The 8,709-nt window shown below is 37.3% G+C and overlaps 1 non-coding gene across 1 annotated transcript; it reads left to right on the top strand.

The window, feature by feature from the left end:
* The first annotated feature begins 6,603 nt into the window (after positions 1–6,603).
* LOC118759136 (U6 spliceosomal RNA) lies at positions 6,604–6,710 on the top strand. Its single transcript, XR_004995990.2, has one exon. It is a non-coding gene; the product is annotated as a U6 spliceosomal RNA (small nuclear RNA).
* The last annotated feature ends 1,999 nt before the right edge of the window (positions 6,711–8,709 follow it).

The following is an 8,709-nucleotide window of genomic DNA, read 5'->3' as shown; positions in this document are numbered from 1 at the left end:
TAAAGGGCAATGCTTTGCTGTGTATCAGACAATTCCCTAGTGATGGTAGACTGTTCTTGAATCTTGGTTCCCGCAACTGATCTCTGTTCTCTGTTGTCCAAGTGGCCCAGCAATGACCCTCTTCAGTGCGAATTCCAAATGAACTGCTGCAGTCGCCTCTTGTGAGGTGAACAGGGAGCTTCAATCGATCTCCACCTGCTGACTGTTTGCTTGTGTGGACTGTCTCCTGCTTTTCAGTCATTGCAACTGATAGCTGTCCTTCTAGACTTCTGCTGGAGACTCACATGAAGATCTCCCTAAGTTTTTCCTTCATTCCTGAAGGAAGGGTTGAGATGCAGTCTTGGCTCTTCATGGTATTTGATGATTGTGTGGTATTCAACAAGTAACTTCTGGATGTTAATATGATCATCAATATTTGGAAGATGTTTAGTTTTCTTTCTACTCCTAAGAGTAGAATGGGTTTATGATCACTTTTATGTTGCATTCTTACCATGGCAATTGAGGTATTTTCCTGAAGGAAAGCACAAGTGTTTTGCTATCGGGGTAAATTTGCATAAAACATGTAATATCCATGTATGTGAATACCTTCTGTCCTGTGCATACCAAGCAAAAATTGTGGGAACCTATAGCCTGGAACACGGAAAGCAGAAGACATTTAACCTCTGGCATCTTCAGAGAAGCCAGAAAAATGGCTGACTGTAAATATTTTTAGAAAAGAGATGGTCTATCTAGGTAATCTATTTTATTAGTTATTCTCAGTACCCAATTTCTAAAACATTTAAGGTAACTGAGAAGACACTATTACTTATTAAGTATGCTGAGAGAGTGATTCTTTTTTTTAAAGATTTATTTATTTTTATTACAAAGTCAGATATACAGAGAGGAGGAGAGACAGAGAGGAAGATCTTCTGTCCAATGATTCACTCCCCAAGTGAGCGCAATGGCTGGTGCTGCGCCGATCCGAAGCCGGGAACCTGGAACCTCTCCAGGGTCTCCCACATGAGTGCAGGGTCCCCCACATGAGTGCAGGGTCCCAAAGCTTTGGGTCGTCCTCAACTGCTTTCCCAGGCCACAAGCAGGGAGTTGGATGGGAAGTGGAGCTGCTGGGATTAGAACCGGCACCCATATGGGATCCCGGGGTGTTGAAGGCGAGGACTTTAGCCGCTAGGCCACGCCGCCGGGCTCATCATTAATTCTCTAAGATAAAATGATCTCCTGCAATAGTTGGCTAGACTCAGAGATCATGTAAATTTTGTGCAAAAAATGCTTCTTTTCAGAGGCACTCAATCACTGCTTATTTTTACCTACATATGAATTTATATGCATAATTAGAATTGACCTACACAGTCAGTTGGATCTTGTGTTCTGGATCAACACTGTTTTGAGGACATTTTGCAATTTCTGTGAAATACTTCAGAAACATTTCTTTTAAATGGTTTTGTTATCCCACTGAATGGCGAAGACTTTTTTTTTTTCATCTACTGTCTTCTTTTTTTAAAAAAATATTTCTGCTATTCTTGATTTCCATTATTAACAGGAATGCCACAATTAACAAATAGAACTGCAGAATATCACCAGCATCCTGGCTGCTCATACAGATTCAAAATACAATAGTCTTCGTGGTAGGAAAAGTTGATAAGAGGTGTAGTAGACAGCAGGTCACAAAGCTGAGAGCAGTTTCTGTGACTGCGATGGAAGCTCAGCACTAGCACTTTCTTTCTCACTGACTTGTTTTCTTCATATTTTCAGAAAGTTAAATTCACCCACCGTTTCACTTCAACTCATTTAGATCTTGAAACAATCTCCTGACTGTTTTCACCTGCAAGCTGTTAGCAGCAACTCTTAGATCTGTGAGTTCAATTCATGAGACAGGGTGCATCTGCAGATGCAGTGTGCATTGGATTAACATTCTGAACAACCATATTGCATACTGAAAATGATCCCTGTTCTACATCAAGAAAATCAAGCTTTATGGTCCACTGTCATAGTTAGTGAATCAAGTTGTCATTTATCTGATTTTAGTATTTGACTTTTAGTCGTTACATCATACTACTTGTGTTGTCACTAGATGGGAACTCCAATATCAAGTAACAGAAGTTGAGACTACAAGGACCTCTAGCTCTCTGCACTCCCGAGAGCCAATTTCCCACAAGTTCCACTGCAAAGCAACTGAGACAATCAAGACTGGAATAAGTGCTGGTGGATTTCTCATTCTGATTCTTTAGGACTCTCTCTCATTTCTGTGGGGCTTCCAATTAAAATCCCAGTGCTTGGTCAGCACACGGGCATTCTGCATCAACCATTTTGATGGGTTTTCAAGTATTGCTACTTTTCACCAACTCTGTAAGTGATTGCAGCATACACTCAGGAATAAGAATGCTGTTTTATTATTTTGGAGAGCCTGTGATGTGTCTTCTATACAATCACTTCTAATTGTGTAAATTGATCTTATCACCATTAACGTAAGAGGCCGAAAAGGAAATAGTGGCTGCTAAACAGCTGATACATAAAGGAATTCTGATGTCTATGTGTTCTGAAGTTGAAGCGATGTGGATCTAATGTTTATATGCATGAAAGAGTTGAAGTCAACATGGGAAAAGGCCTCTCTAGAATTCAGTTTTTCATTGCAGCCTGGAAGCTCGTTAGCAAAGGAACTATTAGTTTGTCCATCTGAGATCTTCAGTCAGGAAATCACTGCCACCTAGTGTTACTTTCTTTAGTTTCCTTTTTTTAATTTTTCTCTTTCTCCCTTATTTCTCTCTTTTATATGTCTTCTTCCTTTCCTTCTGTGACTGTAATTTAGTATACATATTAATTTCCTTCCTTTTTTCTTTCCATTCTTTCATTTTTCCCTCTTTATCTTACTGCCTCATTTTTTCTTTATCTTCCTTCCTTTTTTTGTGTGTTGTGACTTTGCCACATGAACTAATTTTTCCTTCTGACCTGTTGACCCTTCCTCCCGCCCACCATGCAGCCATACTGGCCTTCTCAGAACCTCTGCATTTGTTCTTCTGTTATCCCAGAATGTTCTCCCCTGGTTCACATGGTGTCTATCATGGAGGCTTCTAAGCTCACATGCAGCTTAGAGCAGGGCAAGCCCCTCTGGTTTGTGGTACTTATTTTTCATGTCTTTGACTTGTTTTTCCACCTGTCACACTCTACTGTTCCTACACTGCAGAAAGTAGGATCCTCATATTTCAAGCACCATTGTGACCCTAGTGCAATAAGTAACATGCATAGTAGGTGCTCAGTAAATATTTGTGGGGTAAGTAAATGCATAAATGCTCTAATAAATTTAAGCTCATACGTCTTTTCTGGGTGTTTCTCTATGCCTCAAAGTGTGAACAGGGGGAATGCATACAAGTGTGAACTAAGGTTCTTTGCATAAGAGGCATATTGATGTAAAATAAGTGTAAGAGGTCATTTATTAAATATATAAATCTTAAATTATATACAATTTCAGCAAGGTGTGAGCCTTTGCTTTTCTTTGTAAAAATGACCTCTACAGACTCTTCCAAAACTTCTCTATGCTTTTCCAGGAAGGGTCTCAGATGTGCTATGAGAACCAGAATTTTTGCCATTAAATGGAGTTTATGTTTTTCCTATTTTGTTTTTCCTGTCTGGCTATGAGAACATCTTCTCTTGTGAACTCTTTGAAGTCAGGAACTATATCATTTAAATTTGTACATTTACAAAATTTGGCCTACTGCCTAGTAACTTCAGTGTCCAGTAATTGTTTGCTGAATGTCTGAATGAATGGATTAGTGGATATAAGTAGCTAATATTTCTATTATATCATTATTTCTTATGGCACCAGAGGAGATTTCTTATGTTGATTCTTTTTGAGTTGGCCCTGAGATCTTACATGTATGTTAGCTCTTAACGTTATAGCAAAATGTTGACATTCCCGGTGTTATCAACATTGATATTACTTGTATTTCACACTCTAGCCTAAATCCAAGTTAGCAATGGAAAAAAACAGGATGAGCAATGACTCTCTGCCCCTTTCCCATTATCTGCCAGGCTCTCAACCTTTCTTATTGTCTTTGGATCAAATTTATTCTGTATCTTTTTCATTAAAATGATTTTCTCCAGGTTTTTATTGTGGTTGTATTTTCCTGCTCCTATATAATACATTAATATGTGATAACTTACTTTGTCGAGTCCTCTAGCTTTGTTTAAATGCAAGAATAAGGACTGAAATCAATATTCAAACAAGATATTAACTGTCTTAATTTATTTATTTTTATTCACTAACTTATGCTTACTAGTCCTAAATAATCTACTTCCTTCTTTTAGTCTTTGACTCACCTTTCTCAAGACAACATATATCACTTTTTTCTCCTCAGATCCAGGGGCCTTAAAGAAAGTGGAATTGGTATTATATCTGAGAACAAAACCTGCCATTTTTGTATATACGATAATCTCTCTAGATGTCCTAATATTAAGTCAATGGGCCAGTTTAAGCACCTTATGAGAACTAAAAAAATTGAGAACACTGAAGCATTATCATATTTATTCTAACCTTCTAAAATGCAACTCCAAATTGGTATCAGTTCTTAGGAAATCAAAGGTAATATCTTTTCAGGAATTGTTATTAAAATGAAACTGTAGGAGCAAATTTTATATTTGGTGCTTACACATCAGTGTCACTAGATTGTTCTGATCATCCGATTTTGATGGCATTTGGTGGAGACTGGGGAGGAAGATGGGGACACGTATTACTTCACAGGTCTTACCAACTGAGCCAAACCAAATTCAAGAAGGCCAGCAGGTGGTCATTCAGATATTGTCAGATAATCAGACACCTTTAAAAATTGTTATGTTACAGATGATGAACTTCACTTCCATGGAGGTAGAGATAATGTGTTGAAAAAAAAAGAAAAGTGATATAATGAATTTTCACTCTCGTTCATGAAAGTGAAAGAAATTGAGCGATGCTGAATGGAAGCAAGTGGAAGAACACCCTAAGGAAAGGAAATCAGACATCCAGACTGGAAAGGAGGAAGCAATATTGTCACTGTAGATGACAAGAACTTGTCCACATGAAACTTCAAAAACTCCACCAACAACGCTAAAACTAATACATAAACTCAACAAGGTTTCAGGATACAAAGTTAGTGTACAAAAACTAATAGTGTTGGGGTCAGTACTCTGATGTAGCTGGCAAAGCTACCTGCAATGCTGGCAAGCCTCTGCTCCAATTCATGTTCTGGCTTATTACTAATGGCCTAAAAAAGTGCAAGAAGGTCCAAGTGTTTGAATTCCTCTCACTGCATAGCAGACCTGGATAAACTCCTGTCATCCGACTTCAGCCTGGCTCAGCCCCTGGCTTTTGCAGCTATTGAAAGGATGGATCAGTGGTTGGAAGATCTGTCTCTATTTTTGCTTGTATCTCTGTAACTCTTTAAATGAATAAATAAATCTTTGAAAAAAAAGCTTTGCTGTTACACACCAAAAGTGAATCATCTGAAAAGAAATCAAGAAAGCAATCTAATTTCTAATAGCTATTAAAAATAGAATAAAAAATCTAGGGATAAATTTAGGAAAAAGTTGTGAAAGGTCTCTACAATGAAAACTGTGGGATATTGATGAAAAAGTTGAAGAGAACACAAAGAATTCGAATGTGCATGAAACCCAAAGCAATTTATAGATTCAATGCAATCCCTATGAAAATCTTGATGAGACTTTTTATAAACAAGAAAAAAAAAAAACAAACTACTATAAGTAGAATTACAAAAGAAACTAGCTATCCAAAGTGATCTTCAAGAAAAAGAGCAAAGTGATAAACATTATACTACCTGAACTTATATTACAAATGTACAGTAATTAAAACAGCGTGATATTGGCAGAAAAATCTATAGACACTACAATAGAATAGATACTCAATAAGTAAACTCATATAAGTACAGTCAACTGAGCTTTGCAAAGGATGCTAAAAACAAAGTAAAGGATAATCTTGGCAATACATGGTCTGGGGAAAATGGATGCATATGTGGAGAAGAACTACATCCCTATCACTCACCACATCTCAGTTCAACACAGGTTATAGACCTACAGGTAGGATCAGAAAATTTGAAAATGTAAGAAGAAAATGTAGAGAAAATACTTCAGAACATAGAACTGTGCAATGATTTTTTAATCAGACCCCAAATATGCAGGAAATAAAAGTAAAAATAGGTAGGTGGAATTTCATTCAGCTCCAGAGCCTTGCAGAATAAAGGAAATATCAAACAGAATGAAGAGACAAAGAGTTGATATCCAGAATATATAAGGAACTTAAACAACTCTACAGCAAAAACAAAGCAAAACAACAATAACAACAAAATAAAATAATCCAATTAACAATGGAAGACATACTAATGGTCAACGAGCACATGAAAAAATATTCAATATCATTATTCATGAAGGAAATGCGAATGAAACCCATAATGAGAAATCATCTCACTCCGCTAAGGTTGGCTATGATGAAAATGACAACAGATGACAAGTGTCGTTGATTATGTCGAGGAAAGGGAAACCCTGCACACTGTTGTTGGGAATGTAAGTTAGAACAGTCATTGTGGAAAATGTATATAGACGTTTCTCAAAAAACTAAAAACAGTGCTCGCTTCGGCAGCACATATACTAAAATTGGAACGATACAGAGAAGATTAGCATGGCCCCTGTGCAAGGATGACACGCAAATTCGTGAAGCGTTCCATATTTTAACACTTCACAAAGGAACAAACCCAAATGGCAAATAAACATATGAAAAAATGCTCAAGTTCCCTGGCAATAAGGGAAATCCAAATTAAAACATCAATGAGGTACCACCTAACGCCAGTAAGACTGGCCCACATGCATAAAAGCACCAACAACACTTGTTGGCGAGGTTGCGGGGAAAAGGGAACCCTACTCCACTGCTGGTGGGGCTGCAGGCTGGTACAGCCTCTATGGAAATCAGTATGGAAAATATTCAAACAACTCAAAATCAACATACTGTATGATCCAGCAATAGCACTCCTAGGAATATATCCAGAACAATTGTTTTATGAGAAACCAACATGCACTCCTATGTTCATAGCAGCACAATCAGTAATTGCAAAAACATGGAAGCAACCAAAATGCATATCAGCAGAGGATTGGATAAGAAAGCTATGGTTCATCTACTCCATGGAATACTACTCAGCTATTAAAAAAAAACAAAATGCAGTTCTTTGTGGCCAAATGGGCCAAACTGCAAACCATAATGCTAAGGGAAATGAGCCAATCCCAAAAGGTTAAATACCACATGTTTGCCTTAATTTAAGATGATATGATGTTATGTATAACATGTTATGTTATGAATGTTATATGTTGTGTATAAACTAAAATTGAAATGTAAGGAAGGTGGTCACAGAAGGTGCCTAGGAACTCGCATTTACTTTTAACATATTGGTTACTCATTACTATGTCAATTAATTCCATAATGATGTAAACTTTTGCTGATGGTATGTTGGAGCTTTCAATTGACTGGGATGATACTCTGCTGGCTCTGTCTTCAGACCAGAAAGGGTATACCTAAGAAGCCGTTGAACTTGACTGGACAATAAGATGCTGGACTCTATGTTTGGTATATGCTTGCAATGGGGGAATCTCAACTGAACTTGAACTGTGGTTATGCAACAAGGTGGAGGAATCCACCATGGTGGGAGGGTTTGGGGAGGGGTGGGGAGAACCCAAGTACCTATGTAACTGTGTCACATAATACAATGTAACTAATGAATTAAAAATAATAAATAATAATAAAAAAACTAAAAACAAAAACAAAACTATCATATGACCAGTCAATTCTACTGACTGTAGTGTAGATATGACTTAAATGAAGCCCATTCACTGAGGAGACTGTCACATCCCCAAGTTTACTGCAACATTATCTACAATAGCCAAGAAATGGAAACAATGTAAATGTCCATCCACTGATAAATGCGTAAATACAATGTGATAAACATGTACAATAAAATGTTACTCAGTCATAAAAAAGGAGTGGCATTCTGTCGTTTCAACATCATGGCAGAACTGGAGGTCATTATGCTCAGTGAAATAAGCCAAAAATAGAGGACAAATATGGTATGATCTCATTCATGTAGAGTGTAGGAAAACTGGTGATCTCACGGAAGCTAAACAAATAATGTTGGTTACTGGAGTCCAGGCAGAGTAGTGGGAAGGGAGAACCAGGGAGTGTACTATGATTGGTGTACAATTGATTGGTGTGTACTGTGTTATGGCTAGGTAGGAATAAGATATTCTGGAATTCTATTGCACAGTAGGTTAACTATAGACAGTGCTAACATTGAATATCTTTTTATTTAAAAAAGCTCAAATGTAGAATTTTGGGTACTCTTATTATGAGAAATGCTAAATGCTTGAAGAGATCTTGATTAAATATCACACAGTATATACATATAACAATGTCACATGTCATCCTCATGAATTGTTCACAATTTTAAAAAATTAAAAATAAAGTAAGCAATGAATGCAGGGGGAAAGGGACAGTAGCACAGTGAGAAATGAGTCAGGTTGAGATTACATGGAATCTTGAATGACTTGGAGGATTTGCGCTTTAGTCTTCTATTCCTGACCTTGAACCTGGTGCATACTAGGAGTTTCAGTATGAAGGGACCAAGATGTTACCCTAAATGCAAGCTAACATACTATCCTGTTGCTATTTCATGTCTGCTGGGAGCA

This window comes from Ochotona princeps, chromosome 10, assembly GCF_030435755.1.
Source record: "Ochotona princeps isolate mOchPri1 chromosome 10, mOchPri1.hap1, whole genome shotgun sequence".
Taxonomy (NCBI): Eukaryota; Metazoa; Chordata; class Mammalia; order Lagomorpha; family Ochotonidae; genus Ochotona; species Ochotona princeps.
This window is presented reverse-complemented; position numbering and strand designations above follow the sequence as displayed.